This window comes from Balaenoptera physalus (genome assembly GCF_965194825.1).
Source record: "Balaenoptera physalus genome assembly, chromosome: 13".
In the NCBI taxonomy this organism is placed as follows: Eukaryota; Metazoa; Chordata; class Mammalia; order Artiodactyla; family Balaenopteridae; genus Balaenoptera; species Balaenoptera physalus.
Window position 1 is genome coordinate 11,870,143 of NC_138892.1, and position 21,277 is coordinate 11,891,419.

The window sequence follows — 21,277 nt, forward strand, 5'->3', positions numbered from 1 at the left end:
CTAACCTCAGGGCGGGAAGGCCCTCAGAGACCAGCTCCCTTTCCCTGGTTAATAGAGGAAACCAGGCCCAGCGAGGGGAGGGGAGGAAGATGGGGTGGGAGCCAAAGGCCAGCTGGGGAGGGGCCAGGTCAGGAGGTGGCCCTTCAGAGACCCTTCTCCAGCTGGCCAGCCACCAGACTGATGCCACGTGTCCGCACGTCCCTCTCCCCCGCCAGCCTGAGAACCCTGAGGAGCCTCCTTCTCCAGTCACAGGAGTGGCCATGAGGCTGTCAAAGTGAGCTGAACCCCTAGCCCCAAGTCTGCGCCCTTCTCTTCCCCCCCATCCCGATTGTGCTGTGCGTTTGAATTTTGGAGTGAGTAAGAAAGAGTAAGAGGGAGACTGATTTTTTTTAGCGGCCCAGACCCTCTGGACTGGAGGGCATTGTCTCCTCTTCAGGAAACTCACTAAAAAACCTAGGGACGATGACACGGGCCCAGAGGAGGGCGGAGGTGGGGTTCCTCACAGACTAGGGTTTGGAACTTGATCTGGAATGACCAACCATCCTGGTTTGCCTGAGACTTAAGGGGGTCCCCAGGACACAGGACTTTGAGTGCTAAAAGGGGACGAGTCTTGACTCTGCCTCTCACTGTGTACTTTCACCTCTGCGTGCCTCAGAGGTTCACCTGGACAAGGGGATCGATAGTTATCCTACACCCCTCCCGGGGTGCCCTGAAGCTCCCTGGGGAGGCTGTGGAGGGAAAGGCAGAAGATGCTACATCCCAGGAGATGCGTGGTCTATTTTTTCAATGTGAGTGGTGGCCATTCCCGTGAGGGACCGCCTCCACCCCTCCCCCCACCACCTGAAATCCACTCATTCACCACCGAGAACAAAAAATCAGCACCTGTGCCAGGCGAAGGATATGCACGGCGGAGAAAGAAGAGCCCAGCTCTCATGGAACTCGGAGCACGAGCGTGGGTGAACACAGTCAGATGAATTTGTTCAACACACTGTCTTGAGCATTGTACAGACATTAACTCATTGGACCCTCACAATAACATAGTGAGGTGAGCATTAATTTATCCTCATTTTGCAGCTGAAGAAGTTGAAGCTCAGAAAGATTAAGTAATCAGTAGAGAAGTCAGGGGGAGGACATTAAGAGGTACCTTTTTGAAGGATGAGCATATGTCTGAGTGTGTGCAAAGGAAGGGTTTTCTTGGAGGGAAGCATGGCAGCATGATGCCTCCAGCGAAATGCATTGACATAAGACAGATTAACAGGAGAAAAACAAACAAAGTTTAGTAACATGTATACCTTCTGTATATGTGGGAGATTCCCAAGAAACTGAGTAACTCTTCTGGCTGGACAGACTGACGATTGGCTGCAACACGGGAGGTGCGGGGCAGGGATGGCGCTGGTGCGGGCCTGGAAGCAGATGTCCTGGTTCTACTACCAGTAGCTGCCGGTCATGGCACTCTACATGCTGGAGCCCTGGGAGCGGACTGTATTCAATTCCATGCTGGTCTCCATGTGGGGATGGCACTATACACGGGATATGTCTTCACGCCTCAGCACATCATGGCGATACTGCACTACTTTGAAATTGTACAGTGACCAAGATGTGACCGAAACCAAGAGGTTCCTTAGAGAAGAGCCACCATCTGAAATTGGAATGAGACTTCGTCAGATGTCATAAGAAACTCTACTAGATGTCAGCATAACCAACCCTATGAATATAAAGACTAAAATTCTTGAGTAGAACAGGAAAACAGTCCTTACTCGTGTGTGTATTGTGTTCTTTATTTTTCATTTTAAAAGAGGCTCTTGTATAGTAGTTTTTGTCTATTTTAACATTGTAATCATTTGCACTTTGATATCAGTATTTTCTTAACCTTTGTGACTGTTTCAATATTACCCAGTGAAAGCTTTTCTTAATGTAACTTTGAGTACATTTTAATTGCCTTCTATTTCTAAAACTCAAACTCATTTGTTGGGCTTTACCATTCTTGCTGTCATATGGCATATACATCTGCCTGGTTATATTTCTACTCTTGACCAAAGTTTTGTAAGAAAAGATTCAAGATTAGGGGCAAGGGGCTGGGGAGAGAGAATATTTTATTGAGAACTATTTACAAAAGACATATGTGTAAGCTTGAACTCAGGATTACAATTTTAGCTATCTGGACTCTACTCTTAACAGCTTTTGCTTTAAAACTCTTAAAGTGCTTCTTAACGATGAAAAAGAAAGATCTTGCTAAAGTTAAAATAAGGAACATTTCACCTTTTAAATATTTAATTCTTTTGTGGGCTCATTTCCAGAAAACTTTGGTGATGGTTCTTGTGAAAAATGGTGGTTAAGTAGCATTATTACATAATGCTTATACACTGTAGAGTTTTTTTGTTTGTTTGTTTGTTTTAAAAATTATTTATTTATTTATTTATTTATTTTTGGCTGTGTTGGGTCTTCGTTTCTGTGCGAGGGCTTTCTCTAGTTGCGGCAAGCGGGGGCCACTCTTCATCGCGGTGCGCGGGCCTCTCACTATCGCGGCCTCTCTTGTTGCGGAGCACAGGCTCCAGACGCGCAGGCTCAGTAATTGTGGCTCACGGGCCTAGTTGCTCCGCGGCATGTGGGATCCTCCCAGACCAGGGCTCGAACCCGTATCCCCTGCATTGGCAGGCAGACTCTCAACCAGTGCGCCACCAGGGAAGCCCCACTGTAGAATTTTTAATAGAAGGTAAATCAGTTTCCTCTGAAGGCCATTAGTAACAATGTACTTCCTTAAATTTAGTTTCATGATTGTAATGGGTGCTGCAAATGCATTTGCACATTGCAGTATGATGAGATGAATTGTTAAAAACCATAGCAAAAAGAAATGTAAACTTGGTTAAAATCCCCTTACTCTCTGTATTTTTTTTTTTAAGATTTTTATTCCTTAAATGTAAAATGACTACCTAATTTTTTGATGTAAACTCATTAAATTAAAAAAAAAATGTTGGGGCTGAGAATCAGTTATGGGAGATGACCATGAAAAGCACAGTAAAGGGGGGTAAGGTTGTTATGCAGATTTAAGTCCTTACCTTCTCCTTGGATAAGAGTTTCTAGAGATTAAGAGCCATCCTACTCTCCCTGGTACAGAGAGGGAGACACCCTTACAAACAGAGATTTCCCTTATAAATGTAAATGTTTCTTCCAAAAAGGTAACTTACACTAAGTTTTCAGAGCTTCTCTCATGTTTCATACACCAAAGAGGTGTATTTTGGGGTGGTATATATATATATTTTTTAAAAAAAATTATTTATTTATTTATGGCTGTGTTGGGTCTTCGTTTCTGTGCTAGGGCTTCCTCTAGTTGCGGCAAGTGGGGGCCACTCTTCATCGCGGTGCGCGGGCCTCTCACTGTCGCGGCCTCTCTTGTTGCGGAGCACAGGCTCCAGACGCGCAGGCTCAGTAGTTGTGGCTCACGGGCCTAGTTGCTCCGCGGCATGTGGGATCTTCCCAGACCAGGGCTCGAACCCATGTCCCCTGCATTGGCAGGCAGATTCTCAACCACTGCGCAACCAGGGAAGCCCCAGGGAAGCCCCCGGGGTGGTATATTTTGCTCCCCTTTCAGCACAGCCTGTGGGCACCTGGGAGTCTGTGAAGGGCTGTAAGGAGTGGAGGTCCCAGAAGAGCAATTGGACAGATTAGGGTGGTAAAATGATCTGGGAAGTGAGGAGGATGTGGAGGGAGAAGACAGGAGGTCGGGTAACCAGCGGGCTGACTGATGCTGGACACTTCCTCTTAGGTTTAGGAGGCTTGTCCCACCAAGAAGGGCTCAGTCAACCAAACACTTCCGATGGATCAATGGCTAATGTTTAGCCAGGCCCTAGGCTGAGCCTGGGGTTACAGAGACTTCCTTAGTGCGAGTTAGGAAAGGCATCCACTTGGGACAGACCCGGCCGGGAAGGCGCACCTTCTGACTCTAAGACCCGGTGAGTGAGCGCTCCAAGATGCGGTCACTAAAGCTACCCCCGTCGCCCCCCAGGTACCCCAGTAAGGACCTGCGACCGCGTTGAGGTGAAGAAGCCCGCCCACAATCACAAAGGGAGTCAGTCAAGTTCAGCCCGTGTGAGACGGGGCCGGCGCGGGTCTCAGCCTGGAGACGGGCGCGGGGGGAGACTCTGGGCACCAGGGGGCATCACTGCATGGGCCCACCCTTGCAGAAAAGTTTCCCGCAGCGGTTCTTTTGGCTTAGGGGCGGGGCCCGCAGGGTAGGACGCCCCGCCCCGCCCGCGCCGCGCCTGCCCATATAAGGTGAGCGCGGGCCGAGCGCCCCGTTGAAGCAGCTGTCGTCACCTGCGTTCGTCTGCCGGCTTCTCGTTGCAGCCCGCCCGCCGGGGGCAACCTTCCAAGGCCGCACCCCTCAGCGCCTTCCTGCCGGGAAGCGTCGCCCCGCCTCGCCTCGCCTTGCCGCCGGGGGCGGCTGCCCTGGGGCGCCGGCTCCGTTTGGGGCGCGCACGACCCCCGGCCACACCCGGCCCAGGCCCGGGTCCCGAGCACCTGCACCGGCTCCGTCCCGCTCGCCGGAGCCTTGGACCCGCGGAGCGAGCGGGCAGGAGTGGTTGAGGCAGAAAGTTGGGGAAGGGGGTAGTGCTGGGCTACCCGAAAGCCCGTGTTGGGTGGGAGGAAAATCAGCCTCCTTTCAAGGACGGCCCAGCCCACCGGGCGCCTGCTGAGTGCCTGGCATCGAACTCAACTTTTAAAAAGCCGGTGGCCTCCGCCAATTTGCATGGTATGGCTCAGTAAGAGCCAACACTCAAGAACCACACGACTTGGGTTCGAATATAGCCACATTGCTTACTGGCTTCGCGTCCCCGAGGGTCGCAGGTAACCCGAACCCCTGGTGTCTGTGACTTTGAGTTCAGCCTTAGCCCTTGGACTTGTTTGCCAGTGTTAGGGAGCATGGGTGCAGTTTTTAAAAACAACGAGGTGCTTCTTTTTTCACGTTGCAGTAAATCCTGGTTAGCGTCAAGGAGAGTGTCTTTTGCCAGATTTCTCTAACACTTTAGCAGTCTCTCTTTTTAGCAAAGGAAAGACAGGTCTCAGACTGGGAGCCTTGGGCAAGAGATAGGAGCTAGGTAAATTTAAACACATGACTTGTGTGTGAGTATGTATGTGTGTGTGTGATGATGATTTAAGAGTTTCCATCGAGATTTTAGAATGACTATGTATGGCACTTGGCTTTCCATATATACATGGTGGTGACATACTTGCTTAATGTTTTTAGTATGAAAATGTTCACACATACAGGGGCATAGAGAATAATAGTACAATAATCCTTCATACATTCATCTAATGTTCACTTTAAAAATACATGCTTGTGGTCTTCCCTGGTGGCTCAGTAGTTAAGAATCCGCCTGCCAATGCAGGGGACACGGGTTTGATCCCTGGTCCGGGAAGACCCCACATGCCGCAGAGCAACTAAGCCCGTGCGCCACAACTACTGAGCCTGCACTCTAGAGCCCGCAGGCCACAACTACTGAAGCCTGCGCGCCTAGAGCCGGTGCTCTGCAGTAAGAGAAGCCACCGCAATGAGAAGCCCACGCACCACAAGGAAGAGTAGCTCCCGCTCTGCTCGCCGCAGCTAGGGAAAGCCCGCGTGCAGCAATGAAGACCCAACACAGCCAAAAAAAAAAAAAAATTAATTAATTAAAAAAAATACATGCATGTGTTAAAGTGTGAGCTGACTTTTTAAAAGAGAAAAATAAGATGAAAGTATAAAGAGTGCAGAGGCAAAACTGAGCGTGCTAACTGCCTGAGGTTTGACCTGGACCGCCTGCCGCTGCGCTGAGCCTGGCGGAGTGGAGGAGGCCTTCTCCTGCCCATGTGCGGCGGGAGGAGGGGAGGCGTGAGCCGCTGACCCCCCCAGGGAGCCCAGATTGGCCTTGGCCTTGGCTATGCATGCCTGCAGCATGCAAATTCCTCCCGTGCAAATTCCTCCTCGCCAGAGCGCGCCACTCAGCTGCCTCTAGACTCAAGTCACCCCGCCTGGGTTATTTCTGCATTCGCTTTCTTGCCTGCCCACCTGGGTCCCAGGAACCCATTCCACACACTGGGGCCAGAGGAATTTTTTTTTTCTTCCTTTTCTTTTCTGTTTTTTTTTAGTATTTATTTATTTATTTGGCTGTGCAGGGTCTTAGTTGCAGCCTGCGGGCTCTTTTTGAGTTGCGGCGTGAGGGCTCTTAGTTGCGGCATGCATGTGGGATCTAGCTCCCGGCCAGGGGCCCCTGCATTGGGAGCACGGAGTCTTAACCACTGGACCACCATGGAAGTCCCCAGAGGAATTTTCTAAACCCTGAATCTTACTACGTGTCTCCGTTATAAACCCCTCCACGGGGCTCCCTTGTGCCTGCAGGAAAAAGACCCAGCCCTTAGCAGGGCAGCCTTGCCGTGGTCTGGGGCCCACAGACCCCTCAGCCCCTTTTCCTACCACTTCCTCTCAGGTCAACCTGAACCATTTGCAGTTTCCTGAATGTTCATTCAGCAAATATTTAATTCGCTAGGACGCAGCCCCAGAAATGGTGCTCAGCAGTGGTGAGCAGTGCAGCAAGGCAGCGGCCAAGCCCCCTCTCCTGGAGCGTACGGTCTAGTGGAGGAGGTAAAGAAATCAGTGTTTAAAAAATTATTTTAAAATGTCAGGTGCTATGAAGAACCTACAATGTAGCAGGAGAGTTTTTGCCTTTTGCCTGGAAGACCCCCATCCCACCCTGACCTGCTTTAGTCCTTTCCCCGGTGGCTCTTGTCATCCTCTTAGATGCTGGTACGTAGTCATCAGCTCCATGGGGTCCCTTTGCATGTGTCTTTACTGGGGCTGTTATCACACTGGGACAGTGATTGACATGCCTGTCTCTCACATTGGACCATGAATTCCTCAAGGAAAGTCGCCTTACTCTGGTTGGTCTAGTGTCCGCAGTAGCTTGTAGGGTGCATGGCGCTTAGTAGGTGCACAGCAATTATTGGATGACTATTAAAAGCAGTAAACCTTTGCACCAGGACCCCCAGACCCAGAGCAATTCAACCTTCAGTCAATATACACTCACTTATCTTAAAGGAAACATTTCATTCATTCATTAAATCAGAGTGTGCTAAGCTCTCCTCCCCTCCTCCGCTCCCCCTCCCCAATATGGACCAGTTGATTTACAGAGGGTGAGTGCTGTGCTGGGGCACATCATGGGGCTGCCAACAATGAAGGGGTTATCCTGCCCGGTGGAGTGTCATGTGAATTGTGAACAGGGCCTCCTTGGGTGAAGGCAGGATTGGGCGTCAGTCTGACAGAAAGGGGAATTTGAAGGAGGCAAAGAGGTGTGAATGAATGTAGCTGCTGGGGTGGGGTCCCCAGTGGGGTGTGTCCGGAACATGAGCTCTCCTGGGTGAGCCAGGAGCTGAGGCAGGTAGGTTGGGGCCAGATGGGAAGGGCCTTGCATGCCAGCTCACTTTCTCCTGCTGGTGAGCAAAGGGTTAGACATGGAACCTAAGGCAGTGGCTTTTCAAGGTTTCTTGGCTGTGACCAGGAGTAAGATGTACATTACATCACAACCTGGCACAACACCCAAAACTGAAACAAGAGTCTCATGAGACAACTTACTCTTACTCTGATATTTTCTTTTCTATTTTGTTATCGGTGTGATCATTATTATTATTAAATTCCGAGTGCGGGGACTTCCCTGGTGGTCCATTGGTTAAGAATCCGCCTTCCAATGCAGGGGACACGGGTTCGATCCCTGGTCGGGGAACTAAGATCCCACATGCCGCGGAGCAACTAAGCCCATGCACCCCAACTACTGAGCCCGCGTGCTCTGGAGCCTGCGCACCACAACTAGAGAGAAGCCCGCATGCCGAGAAGCCCACGCACTGCAACTAGAGAAGCCCGCGTGCCGCAGCGAAGGATCCCTCATGCTGCAACGAAGATCCCACATGCCGCAACTAGGACCCAACACAGCCAAATAAATTAAAAAAAAAAAAATCTGAGTGTTACTCACTAAATTAATTTCAAGATCCACCAGTGGGTCACAACGTGCAGTTTGAAAAACATTGATCCAAGAGTTCTTCTCCAGCCTCAAACCTAAGGGTCTGTGCTGTGAGGCTCCTGATTCATAAAGAATTTTAACTTTTAGGATCCTGAGAGGTGGCCCTTCGCTTCACAGATACTTTAACTAGTAAAGCAGCCTAAGAGGGTGGGGCAGGTCCACCAGCCTCCTCCGTATCCTTGTGCCCATCCCCCATCACCAGGACGCCATGGCGGCAGGATGCTCCCAGGTGGAGCTCCCGGGTGGGTCTGAGATCCAAACAAGAGCAGAGGAGAGCAGCCTCGGGACATTTCCCCCTGCTTTCCCCCTCCCCAGCCCCCCAGCTCCCCCACCTTTGCTCTGAGAAGTCCCTACCTGGCATCCAATTCCCTTGCCAGGCTGGCTTTGAATGCCATGGGTCCTGGAATGCTGGGGTAGGATAAGGAGAAGTGGGTGGTTGAGGCCACAGCTGGGCTTTGACCTCTGTGCCATCACCAGGGGCCAGCTCTCCCCTGTGCTCTTGCCTGTGCCAGCCCCCCACAGGCTGGCACTTTGGCTTAGCAGAAGGTGACTGTAGGGGCCACAGTCCCTCCACCCATCCAAGCCTCTGTCCAAATTCCTCTTCCATCTGCCCTCGTACACTGTTGGTGGGAATGTAAATTGGTGAGCCACTGTGGAAAACTATGTGGAGGTTTCTCAGAAAACCAGAAATAGAACTACCGTATGACCCAGCAATTCTATTTCTGGGTATATATCCAAAAAAACCAAAAACACGAATTCAAAAAGATACCTGCACCCCAATATGTTCATAGCAGCTTTATTTACAATTGCCAAGAAATGGAAGCAACCTAAGTGTCCATCAACAGATGAATGGATAAAGAAGTTGTGGTATATATATGCAATGGAATACTACTCAGCTGTAAAAAGAAATGAAATCTTTCCATTTGCAGCAACATGGATGGACTTGGAGGGCATTATGCTAAGTGAAATAAGTCAGACAGGGAAAGACCAATACTGTATGATATCACTCATATGTGAAATCTAAAAAAATACAACAAACTAGTGAATATAACAGAAAAGAAGCAGACTCACAGATATAGAGAACAAACTAGTGGTTACCAGTGGGGGAGAGGGAAGCAGGGAGGGGCGAGATGGGGTGGGGGATTAAGAGATACAAACTGTTAGGTATAAAATAAGCTACAAAGGATATATGGTACAACACAGGGAATATAGCCCATATTTTATAATAATTATAAATGGAGTATAACCTTTAAAAATTGTGAATCACTATACTGTATACGTATAACATATAATATTGTACATCAACTATACTTCAATTAAAAAAAAATTCCCCTTCCATCTCAGAGGATCTCTGAGGCCTCTGGAGAAATGGAGGAAAGCTGGGCTGGAGGTGACTGCAACTCATCGTCCTTGGCTCTCAGAACATTGGAACTAGAGGGGAACCTTGGAAATGGAGCCCAACTCCCTGGTCTGATAGATGTGGAAATGGAGGCCCAGAGAGGGGAGGGAACTCACCCAAGATTATGTGGGAGTTTTAGTCTCAGAGTGAGTCTGGAGACTCAGGCCCCTGGCTCCTAATCCAGTTCTCTTTCTTTTCATTGTTCCATCTTGGCGGAAAGGGGAAGGGGCTTGGAGAAATGTCCTGTCTGGGAGAAGCTGGGTTGTGTGCTTGCCAGAACCCCAACCTGGGGGACCTGTGTCCTGGCTGCACTCGGCCACCCTCTTTCTGTGGACCCTGCTGGAGACACTGCCCCCTCTGGTCTGCAGAACCGGGGGCGGGACCAGGTGAGTCCTGTAACCCATCAGCTCTGAGCCTGAGCTGCCCTGCCCTTTCCTCTTGTGTGTGTGTTGCGGGGGAGCCCTCCCTCACCCCAAGATAAGAGGAGACCCCTCTCTCTCCTCTCCCCCGCCACACTCGAGCCTGAGCCACCTGGAGGAGTGACAGGGGAAGAAAAAGCCTGTGGGAACCTGTTTTACCCAGGAACTTGCTGCTTCCCTGGGGGCCTCAGGATTAGGGTGGTGGCTTCTTGTTCTTTTTTTCTGGAGACACTGGATATGGCCTGAAATCCAGGCAGAGGGGCCCTCCCTGAGTCTTCCTGGCCCTCGTCACAGGCTTTGCCTTCTCAGTTCACTTACCTTTTCCATGTAGGTGTCTTGTCTCCAATGGGACCCACAGCTTCTTGGGGCTTTGAGACCCTTCTGTGGGTTTGAGACCCTGTGTCTGCAATCGGGGGATCTTACAGCGGGGAGGGATTGGAGCCTCTCCCCAGGAGAGGCGGGGCGAATCCTGGATAAGATCTGGGACTTTCGATGAAAAGGACCTGGGTTCGAGCCCAGCCCCCTGCTGGCCTGCTGGGTGGCCTTGAGGAAAGCAGATTTAACCTCCCCGTGCTCAGAGCCCTCATCTGTGGATTGAGGCTAGTCGTTACCACTTTGAAGAGTAAATGAAGGGATACAGGTAACACTCTCAGTGCTGTGCTGGCACATGGCAGGCAGGCGCTAATTGTGCTGCACGGAAGAAGGGATATTTATCTGGTGTGACCCCACGTGGTGTACACCCTGGAGAGGGGAGAAGCCTCAACTGTGCTGAGTGCATCTCCCGGTTCTCCTCACAGAGACCCTGTGAGATAAATGTGTTCATCGCCTCATTTCACAGACACGGAGGCTCAGAGAGGGAAGGGACTTGCCTAAAGGCCACAGCCAGAAGGGAGAGAACCTAACCCATGGCTCACTGCCTAAGGGGCTCTCGACCCTCCCTCCCATTTCCCAACTGATGCAATGACATTCCCACCAAATGGACCCCCAGTCCCTGTGTCATAGTCAGCGCCACCCGTGATACCAGTACACCACAGGCTGGGGGGCTTAAACAGCAGACATTTATTCCTCGCAGATCTGGAGCCTTGGACGTCCAAGATCAGGGTAGCAGCATGGGCAGGTTCTTGGTGAAGGCCCTCTTCCTGGTTCACAGACAGCTGTCTTCTCGTTGTATCCTCGCAAAATGGAGAGAGAGAAGGTTAGCTCTCTCCCTCTTCTTTGAAGGGCACTAATCTCATCATGGGGGTGTCCCTCCCAAAGGCCCCACCTCCAATCCCGTTAGGGCTTCAACATAGGAATTTGAGGAGTCACAAACATTCAGTCCGCTATACCCTCTTTTCTCAAGTCCCACCCGACTAGAGAGCTTCTCCAAAGTTGAACCGTTCTGATTACTGGCTGGCTCCTCCTTCTAGAGAGACTGTATAATATTGATTGGGGTTCTTCGGTTTCAAGCCACAGAAACGAACTCTGAATAACTGAGCAGAAAAAAATGGGGGTGGCAGTGTTTATTGGAGCACAACCAGCCTGGCTGCTGGAATGCAGGGAGGATCAGATGCCTGAACCTCCCCAGGATGCTTCTTTTCCCGGTGGTTTCTGTACCTTTGGCTGTTGGTTCTGAAAGAGATGACTTTAAGGTTAGGAGTGTCTGAGCTCCATCTCAGGAGTCCCACAGAAGTGGACTCTACCACTTTCTCTTCCATGACTGAGTTTGGGGACCACCTCTCCAGTCTCTCTCCCGAGTGCCTCTCATCAAGGTTCAGATTCTGGGAACTAAAGTTGGGTTACCGGGTTTAGACACAGGCCTGCCCCAGGACCTTGTGATTGGCAGTCCTGCCATAACCAAATGGAATGAGGGGGAGGGGTGGATCTCCAAAGGAAAGGATTGCTGTGATCAGAACAAGAAGGTAAGAGACGCCAGGGAGGCAAATCAGAAGCTTTCCAGCCAGGAATTCTACCTATTGGCCCTAGACCTGGCCTCCCTGAAAATAAATTTCTTTCCCTACTTTCTCTCTCCTTTCTGACCTCTTTCCCTCCTTCCCTCAAATATTTATTGAGTGCTTGCTCTGTTTCAGGCGCACTGCTGGGCCCTGGGCATAAAAAGATGAATCAAACTCAGGGCCAGCTCCAGGGAACTCATCCACTCCAGATGAGCATACGCTGCTGCTCAGCCATGGCAAGGCCAAGGCAGACATTGCCAGTCAACCACAGAGCAATTTCCCTGGGAGCCTGGGCTTGGCCTCAAGATCCTGCTCAGCACAGAGCTCCAGGCAGCCAGTGCTCATCAGTTGGGGTTGGTTCAAAATATGGAAACTCTTTGCTGTGCCCAGCCAAAAACATTCCTCTTTCCCATAATGTTTCTGACATTTAAAAACAGCAGAATTCCCCTAGGCTCACCACCAGGGTCATTTCTTCTCCTTAAGGACAATGACATTGGTGCCTTCAACTCCTGACTCTGGTCGGCTGTCGAGTCAACGTCGTGGTTGGGAGCCTGAGCACAGTTCCTGCGGACAGAAGGACTGCATTTGAGTCCCATACCTACCACTGCATCCTTCTGAGCACGCCTGGGTTTTGGATGAATCGTCTATGACTCCTGTAAGAAATTACCACACGCTTAGCAGCTTAAAATAAGACAAATGTATTATCTTACAATTAATTCTGGAGGTCAGAAGTCCAAAATGACTCTTATGGGGCTGATATCAAGGTGTCAGCAGGGTTGTATTCTTTCTCTCCAGGTAAGAATCCGTTTCCTTGCCTTTTCTGGCTTCCAGAAGCTGTACACACTACTTGGCTGATAGCCCCACCCGCCATCTTCAAATCACATGGCTCCAACCTCTGCTTCCTTTCTGACTCTCTAACTGCTACGGTCTTCTTTAGCAGTGATTTCTTTGTCTTTAAACGGGATAATAAAGCCTGCGGCTTCTGGGCTTGTGTGAGGCTCGGGTGGGATTAGGTACACGAGAGCATTTTGCAAGTTGTAAAGGGTGGTCCAGATGTAAGAGCTCGTCCTCATCATTTTCCCAGGAACCGTCTGCAAAGGGCTCCCTGTGAATCTCGGGGATGAGTCACTGAGGTGATGTACTAGCGAGCGCTCCATAGACGGTCAGTGTCCTATAGACCCAGCAACAGTCCAGGTGAGCAGGGGTCGCGTTATCCGAGGCTGCAGGTGGGCCTCAGGGTCTGCATCAGGACCGGGACGTCTGACCCCTGGCCCGGCGCGTCTGCTGCCCCCCCACCTGCCCCCACCACTTTGGGAGTAACCTGAGCAAGTCGCCCTCCATCTGCCCCCAGGCCTGATGCGGGTCATCGTCAAATCTTACTGCTAGGAGGGCTTTAGAGGTCGGCTGATCCTGTGGTTTTTCTTTTTCTTTTTTCTGCGTTTTTTCAATGTATGTATCAGCAGCAAACTGTTTCTCCAAAGGACACCCTACCTGGAAACCCAATAGATGGGACATGTGAGTGTGGAAACTCTGAGGCCCCTGCCGACTTCTCCAGCCTCCTGTCTCCTTGGGCCCCCACCCCAGACCCACCAACCAGAGGCCTCACAGCCTTGGGAGGTAGAGCTTGTTTACCTTGCTCCCCTTCCAGACCTTTCCTTCTCCTCTCTCCCCTGAGGCAATGTGCCTAGTGCTTAAAAGTGGGAACTCTGAAGTCCCAGGACTGGCCCCTGCACTTACCTGCTGTGTGCCCTTGGACAAGTTACTTACCCTCTCTGGGCTTCATCCCTCTCATCCGAGCTATGGGTATGTGATGATAGTCCAATGGTAGGGTTTTACGAGGAGGAAATGCAAGTCCACAGAGCTGGCCTGCAGCCGCTCCTGACCCCCAGGGCACACTCCCCAAGCTCACTATTGACACAGGTGCAGCCCCTCACATACACCCCAGGTCTCACTCACCTGCCCTGCTCTGTTTACCCATCAATAAATTCATCTGGGGCACCTCCTCAATGCCAGGCTGGGCGGGGTCTCACTGGGAGACCCGCTGGAATCAGGCAGGGCCCTCCTCCGGGCAGCTCTGAAGACAGGAGCTCAGCCTGCAGGGTGGGAAGCCCCAAGAATTTGTTCTCTAACATTCTAGGGCTCCCTGGGGCCTGAAGGGGTCAGGCCACAGCCTGCCAGCCCCCAGGTGGCCCTGCACAGACTCGAGTGGCTGTATGACAGCACAGCCAGTGGGCGCTGGCAGCCAAAGGAGCTGGAGAGCCTGGGAGGGGTGTCAGGGTTCAGACTTAATTTTGCATCTCAGGCTCTGCCCCTGGGCTGAGCAAGAATGGCCTCTGGCCCCTTGACTTGGGAATGCAGAGAATTTCTTACCACCACTCAGAAGGAAGGGGCCAGGCCTCCGAGCTCTAGAAGGATCCAGTTGTTTGCTAAAACCACAGCCTAGGAGAGGTCGGGGAAAGCGAGGTCTGGGGTGTGGGCGGCAGAGATCCTGGCTCTGATTACCCTGTGGGGGAGGAGAGGTCTGTCCCTAAAAAGGAAATTGATCCACAGAGTGGATGGATGGAGGGCAGGCAGGAAGGGAACTGTCCCTCCCACAGCAGCTCCAGCTCCGGCTCCTGGGGGTGGGGATGGCTGGTCCTGCCCCCTCTAGGCACCTCATCTTGCAGTCCAGGGCCCTTCTCATCCCAGCTCCCTGTTCCATCCTTTTCTCTATTCCCAGGACTGCATGTCAAATGCCTCGTTTTAGGGTCTCTATGGACAGAGCCTAGTCTCAGGCAATTTGTTCAGTAACTATTTATTGTGTGCCGGGCACCCCACTTACTGGGCAACCCGGGGAGGGGGACAGTGTGACCCATGAGGGCAGCGGCTGCTCCTTATCTTCTGCTGTGTCCCCAGGGCCCAGCCCGGCCATACAGCTGGCCAGATGAGCAGGATTTGGTCCAGCTTTTCCAGTACCTCTAGGCACTCTCTCTCCCCCAGAGACCTTTCCAAGCATCCAGGGGCTCCAGGCCTTACCCCCTCCCCTCCCCCGATTCCCCAGCTCTGCTGCCTCCCATCCCCCACTCCTGGGTTTGCTCAGCTGCCTGTGGGATCTGTAATCCACCTCCACCTCTCCCACGGCCAAGGTCAGTGGACCAGCCTCCATGGAGACCCGGGCCCCACGTAGACCCCAGCCGAAGGGCACATGATGTCCTAGACTATTCCTAGGCTGGCTCCCCTCTGCCCACCAGGACCCCATTCTGAGTGGTCTCCCAGATAGAGACCTCAGAGGCCAATTTCCCTTGCCCCCTGCATCATTCAGGGTTCAACAAAAGAAACAGAACCAGTAGGCTACATATATGCTGTGGACAAAAAAAATGTCACCTGCCATTTCAGCGAACAATGAAGATTGCCTGCCATCAGGCCATCACCACTGCAGCCGCCTCCAAAGGTGCAGGCTGAGGGGATTCAGGATGGAGAAAAACAGGCCACTGGCCCTAGATAGTGAAGATGTACCTCAAAGGAATAATTCCAGTTATTCCAGATGCTTGCCTCTTCCCATACACAGAAAAGAACTAACACCATTAACTTGAGATGTCTGGGTTTTTTGTGGTTAGCAGTAATCTTTTGATGTTCGACTGCATGTGTTTTTTTTGTTTGTTTTTTGTTTGTTTTTTGTTTTCAGCAAAAACTCCTATATCCTGGCTCCTCCTTTACCTCTTTGTAACAGTCCCTCAGAGCTACCCCAGAGGCTGCCTCTCAGGCTGTAGTCTCAGTAAGGTCACTGAATATAACAATTCTCACCTTTTAGGGTGCGCTCTTTTTCAGTGGGCAGTACTGAGTGATGGATGGACTGATGGTAAGGACCTGGCTCCTGCAGCTGTGGGAGCTGTCCAGACAGGTCTGAAATCTGCAAGGCAGGCCAGCAGGAAGGGCCGGCAGAACGTTCAGGCCCAGGCTGGAGCTGTGGTCCGCAGGGGAATGTCTTCCCACCACTGCATCTTTAACTTAAACACACCCGCAAGGTTCCTTTTGCCTTATAAGGCAGCATATTTGCAGTTTTCCCGGATTAGGACGCGAACACCTCTGGGAGGCCAACCACAGCCCCCGAGAGGCCACCACCCTTCCCGTTCATTCATTCATTCATTCTCTCATTTCTCCCCCGCATGGTCCGCCTAAGCGCTAGGCCTGTGCTGAGGGCCAGGGGCACAAAGGGAGGCAGTCTGTGGCCCCGACCTCGAGCGAGGCCACTGTGGAGGCCCAGGCAGCCAGACAAACAACTGACCGTGATGCACAGTGGAGGTCGGGGTTCAGAGGACCTTGGTGACGCGGTGCGGGGTAGGATCTGGGAAGAGAGGGAGGAAAGGCTGGCTTGTGTGGAGGGAGGAGGGTGTCTGTGGGGACAGGGGCTGTGCCAGGGCGTGAGGGATGCCACGGCTACAAAGGAATGGTACCCTCTCTGCAGTCAGGTTTATTCCCACCCTTCGTGGCAGGAGGGGAAGGAATCGGGGTCTAGGAAAACCAACACTGATGTACTAGGGAGTGGAAAGCAAAATTCCCAAGGTTTCTGAAGAAAACAATGGAGACCTGAAGTGATTGTCGAGGGGACCTCCGGTTAGTCCTTGACCCACGGCCCCCTCCTTCCTCCCCTCCCCGCTCCCTCCCGCTCCTTTTAGATCAGGTGTTGCTGGTTTGAGGAGCGCAGGCAGGTGGAGAGTCCAGGCGGGACCAGAGAGACTGGGGCGCGTGTGCTTTGCCCTTCATCCCACAGAGAGTGGCAGGAGAGAGGCCCAGCCAGGCCCTCCCTGCCGAGGGGCACACCTGAGGCTGGGGCACTGCCAAGGGCCGCTGGGCTGGGCCTCGCTGCGGGGTGAGGCCTGTAAAGGCCTCTCCTTTCACCGGCCTTCTCTGAGGGCCCCCGGCCTCGCCTCCTCCAACTGCTAAGTGCTAGGGACGCAAGGGAGAACCAGGGTGGCCTGTAAAAGGAGAATTCAGGCTCCCGCCACTTGCAGCTGAGTGAATGGGGTGGGAGGTGGGGGAGGGCAGATTGGGAAGGTCTCCTTTCCTCTGCTGTCACATTAGGGTAATTCCCCACCCTCATTCCTGGCCCAAGGTCATCGGCTCCCCTCGGGGGAAATCCTGCCCACGGTTACAAAGCCCCAGTTACTTCACCTCCTGCTGCCATTAACCACATCCACAGCCCATTCGAGAAAAATCTCCAGCAAAGCAGCGTGTTCACCACACTATCCCCAGTGTCGCCCTCAGTGTCACGTTGGGGGCACAATAAATACCCCTCTTCCTTCCTTCCTTCAAATATCGCACATTAATTTGTCTGTAGTGTGGCAGGCAGGCGCTAGGCTGAGACTTAGGCTTTAGACCTTTCTTCACTTTACAGCTGAGGAAAGGGAGGCTCAGAGGGGTGAAGTGACTTGCCCAAGGTCACACAGCAGGTAACAGAATGGATATTTGGACCTAGTTCTTCTACCTGACTTTTTCCACTTGACCCAAAGTGTCCCAGCGGGGAAGTGTGGAGGCAAGGAGAGGGGGTGGCCTGTTAGGGTGGCGGCCAGAACATCAGGAGACGAGCTGGGACAAGTGGGCTGAGGCAGGGTCACGTGAGCATCAAAGGTCAAGGGAGGAACCCGTGAGGGTTTGGTTTTCATCTTGTGGGCCACAGGGACTGGAAGTTGGTTCCTGCTTTGGGCCCTTGTACACCTAAAGTAATCTCAGGGAGAGGGTTTTCACAAGCATTCAGTTTTCTCATCTGAAAAATGGTACCGATATATTGATAAGTGTTAATAATCCCAGTGGATAGTTTGAGTGAAACACACCTGGGTTAAAATTCCAGCGCTGCCCCTTCATGGTTGGGGGATGTTGGCAAATGATGAAATTATTTACCTTTTCTGCGCCTCACTATCCGGCAGGGGGAAATGGGCCTGATGACACTCTTCTTGCAGGGCCCTTGTGAGGCTCAAAAAGGACAAGTCGTATAAAGCACCCAGCAGCATAAGCATCTGACAGTGGTAGCTGCCATTATTATTATTATTACCATTAGTCAGGTCTTCTGGGTGGGTCATACCTGGCACCAAGCACGCCAGCCAGGGAGCTCCCAGGAATTCTGTGGCTCCTCCTCCCCACACAGAACTTGAAACCCTTTGTTTCTGGCTTCCTGAGTGTCTGTTCCTGTGCACAGAAGCTCAGACTTAGAATAGCTGCTGTTGATCCCCATGATTATCCTACTGAGAAGAGTGAGAAAAAGACTGGCAGGGAGACAGGAGACCCAGGGCCTAGCCCCAGCTCTGCCCTGACTTGCTGTGTGATCTTGTGTGAGTCATTTCCATCTCTGGGCCTCATACAAGGGAGGTAGACTGGACGACTCTAAGAACCTTTCACTTCTTATTTTGGTAACTGAGGCCTGGAGATAGAAACCCTTTGCTGTGCCCAAACCCTGGTGCATGCAGGGTCCAGTTCAGAATCAGGCCTGGGAACGGATGCCCACCAAGTTCAGGTGCCCAATTCATGAAGCCCCCAAGGACTTAATTATAAGGAGTTCCCATAATAGAGCGAGGGGGGCTAGATTCAACAAGTTAAAGTAGCTCTTTATGGGCTAATAGGAAATGCTTGCAAAGACATGTTAAGGGAAAAAGCAAAGTAAAGGACAGTGTAGGGTAACATGCATCCCTGTATTAAAAAGGGGAGAAAAGGAGAGGAAGGATGTCTGTAGAAGCAACTGGAAACACGGGCTGCCTCTGGGGAGGGGGCCTGAGTGGCAGGAACGGGAGAGTGGGAGACTTTTCATGGTGCCTTCTGTGTACCTTTTGAATTTTGTACCACGTGAATATTTTATCCAGGCAAACAAATTAAATAAGTAACATAATCAGGAAGTTTTGCCCTGACCCAGCTTTGTCCTGACCCAGCTCCCCGCACGCTTAACCTCCTGCATTATGGAAATACTCCAGGGCTTGCGTTGTCCTTATCAAAATTCCTTTAGGCCTTTGACTCCTGTCTCAGCCTGACTGCAGCATCCACCAGCCTGTGGGAGTGGGGTGAGTCACAGACACCCTCGGCCAGCTGTTTGCCATCTGTAGGCCTTCCTGGGAAAGAGCCCCTTCCAGCTGTGGCCCCCATCTCTGTAAAGCCTCTGGTACCCCTTTCATCTCTCTTTCTCCTATCTCTCCGGATCGACTGGAATTCAAATGAATTCAACCCGCATTTATTGGATGTGCCAGGCACTGTGCTAGGAGCAATGAAAACCTCCTGACAGATCTGAAAGGGGGGGATTACTAGAGCAAGGAAAGAAGTGTGGGGGTGGGGTGGGGGGTCATTCTATATGTATGTCTCTAGGGAGGTACTTCTGAGTACATTTCTTTCGAGGTACCACCTCCTCCAGGAAGCCTTCCCTGATGACACCTCCCTGTAGACATAAAGGCCCCTGACTCCCAGCCCAGGACTTGCCTGGAGCTCAGGCCGGCATCACAGAAGGCTTCGAGAAGCAGGGATTTCCAGGCACTCAGACCCTGGGCAGTCCTTTGGCAGGTGGCACAGATGGGTGGCACTAAGTGTTGTCCCAGAAAGGGAATTGCCTACTTTATAACCTGGGGTGACTCTGCCCTGGTTGGGCTCTGCTTACAGCAGCCTGCCAGGGCAATCCGGGGAGGGGAGGGCCACCTGATAAAGGCTATCTCATGAACCCTCCTAAGGGAACCAGATGTAGGAATCCTGCCTGTTTACAGGTAAGCAAATGAAGGTTTAGGGAAATGAAGTGGCTTGCCCCAGGCTCCTAGGCAGGGATGACCCAGCTGTGGCAGGGCCTGTGCTGTTTCCATGACACCATTTTGCCTGTGCTCAGAGGTCCACAGCCCTCCCACCAATACATACACACGTTCCTGACAAGGAGCCTGGAACCCCGCCATGAGCTCTCTTTCTTCCTGGTTACCACGAACAGCCCCTAAGAAGCAGCAGGCGCCCCTGAAGGCGTTATCAGCCATGTCTACTTGAGTGTAAATTAGTTATCAGACCCTGAGACTGGAGCCGAATACAGGGCCTGCCCCAAATGACACATGGCAGGTGAAGAGGGAGAGGTCCCTGGGCAGGGCTGTGCCCTGGGAGTGGCTGGGTGGAGCTTCCCCAGAAGCACCTGCGCCCTGGGCCCTGTGTCCAGGTGGCACTGTGAAGGGAAGTGTCCAGGGGTGGAGGTGCAGGGCGACGTGGAAAGAGCACTGACTTTTCCCGGGTTCCAACCTGAGCTCTACCACCTCTTACCTGCGTGGCCTTAGGTGAGCCAGTCACCTCCCTGAGCCTCACAACCTCACCTGTGCCACGGGGATACTATTACCGTATCTACCTTGCAGGTGGGGGTCTTCGAGAAGATGCTCCATCCCAGGGTTCTCAAACTGACCGAACATTGGAAGCCCCTGGAGGGCTCCTTAGAACCTAGGGTCCCCACCCCAGAGTTTCTGCTTTAGTTAGTCTGGGGAGGGGCCTAACTAACGAACTAACTAACTAACTAACTAACTAAGTGCCCTAACAAGTTCCCGGGTGGTTCTGATGCTGGTTGTGCTGGGACCACTCCTCTACAAAAGATCTCTATGAGAACAGACTTGTGGTTGTTGAGGGGAGGGGGAGGTGGGGTGGGGGAGGGATGGAGTGGGAGGTTGGGGTTAGCAGATGCAAACTGTTATACAGAGAATGGATAAAGAACAAGGTCCTACTGTACAGCACAGGGAACTGTGTTCACTATCCTGTGATAAACCATAATGGAAAAGAGTATGAAAAAGAATATATGTATGAATATCTACCTATATAAAACACTTTGCTGTACAGCAGAAATTAACACAACATTGTAAATCACTATACTTCAATAAAATAAATTTTTAAAAAAGATCTCTGGGCTTCCCTGGTGGCGCAGTGGTTGAGAATCTGCCTGCCAATGCAGGGGACACGGGTTCGAGCCCTGGTCTGGGAAGATCCCACATGCCGCGGAGCGACTAAGCCCGTGAGCCACAATTGCTGAGCCTGCGCGTCTGGAGCCTGTGCTCCGCAACGGGAGAGGCCACGATAGTGAGAGGCCTGCGCACCGCGATGAAGAGTGGCCCCCACTTGCCGCAACTAGAGAAAGCCCTCACACAGAAACGAAGACCCAACACAGCCATAAATAAATAAATAAATAAATAAAATTAAAAAAAAAAAAAAAGATCTCTATGAGACTAGCAGATCAGGGAGGGGGGCAGGTGCAGAGCAGAGCCTATAAAAGACACTAAATACAAACCTGACATTTTGCAGGGATTTCACGCCCCTGTCACCGCAGTTGGACAGAGGGTACCCAGGAGGCAAAGAAGAGGTGGCTAGGGGGCCGAGGTTCAAGGGTCGGGGCTCTGAGCTCTCTCCAATAACCCCTCCTTTAATCCCCTCATCTACTCTGTAACACTGCAGTGAGCAGGTCTTTTGCACCTACTTCATACATGAAGAAACAGGCTGGGAGAGGTCATGGGACATGTCCAA

The 21,277-nt window shown here is 51.8% G+C and overlaps 1 long non-coding RNA gene and 1 pseudogene across 2 annotated transcripts; one reads left to right on the forward strand and one right to left on the reverse strand.

The window, feature by feature from the left end:
* Positions 1-1,329: 1,329 nt before the first annotated feature.
* On the forward strand, positions 1,330-2,370 carry LOC309641116 (serine palmitoyltransferase small subunit A pseudogene; annotated as a pseudogene). Its single transcript has one exon. The product of its transcript is annotated as a serine palmitoyltransferase small subunit A pseudogene (transcript).
* Positions 2,371-12,243: 9,873 nt separating this feature from the next.
* Positions 12,244-20,658, reverse strand: LOC309641120. Its single transcript, XR_014252531.1, has 3 exons — positions 14,168-20,658; positions 13,178-13,890; positions 12,244-12,361 (listed from the first exon to the last, which is right to left on the reverse strand). It is a non-coding gene; the product is annotated as an uncharacterized lncRNA (long non-coding RNA).
* Positions 20,659-21,277: the final 619 nt, after the last annotated feature.